Consider the following 899-nt stretch of genomic DNA (forward strand, 5'->3'; position numbering starts at 1 on the left):
TGGTAGTGGCAAAGAATAGTGAAAGGGGAATGGTGTGGATAAAGATAGAGGATAGTGAAAGGGGAATAGTGTGGATAAAGATAGAGAATAGTGAGAGAGGGACAGTAGGATAAAGGTAGAGAATAGTAAAAGAGGGTCAGTGGGATAAAGATAAAGAATAGTGAAAGGGGAACAGTGGGATAAAGATAGAGGATAGTGAAAGAGTAAGTGGGATAATGGTAGAGAATAGTGAAAGAGTAACAGTGGGATAAAGATGGAGAATAGTGAGAGAGGGACAGTGGGATAAAGGTAGAGAATAGTAAAAGAGGGTCATTGGGATAAAGATAAAGAATAGTGAGAGAGTAACAGTGGGATATATAAATGTAAAGAAAGTGAAAGAGGGACAGTGGGATAATGGTAGAGAATAGTGAAAGGGGAACAGTGTAATAAAGGTAGGGAATAGTGAGAGAGTAACAGTGGGATAGAGATGGAGGTTAGTGAAAGGGGAACAGTGGAATAAAGTTAGAGAATAGTGAAAGAGGAGCAGTGGGATAAAGATAAAGAATAGTGAGAGAGTAACAGTGGGACAAAGACAGGGAATAGTGAAAGAGGAATATTGTAATAACGGTAGAGAATAGTGAAAGAGGAATAGTGTGATAAAGGTAGAGAATAGTGAAAGAGGAATAGTGTAATAAAGGTAGAGAATAGTGAAAGAGGAATATTGTAATAATGGGTATACTGAATTGATGTGATTTAGGTAATTATTTAAAGACGCATAAAATGTCGTAATTATATTCCTCTAATTATATTATGGAACGTCAAGTAGTAACCAAAAATAGTCGTCAGATAGTCCAAGTAGATTTTAGATTATAGTTGTTAAGGGAATAGTATCCTAATTGCAAGGGAAACATCCCATGAGA

The sequence above is a fragment of the Macrobrachium nipponense genome, chromosome 1, assembly GCF_015104395.2.
Source record: "Macrobrachium nipponense isolate FS-2020 chromosome 1, ASM1510439v2, whole genome shotgun sequence".
Classification (NCBI taxonomy): Eukaryota; Metazoa; Arthropoda; class Malacostraca; order Decapoda; family Palaemonidae; genus Macrobrachium; species Macrobrachium nipponense.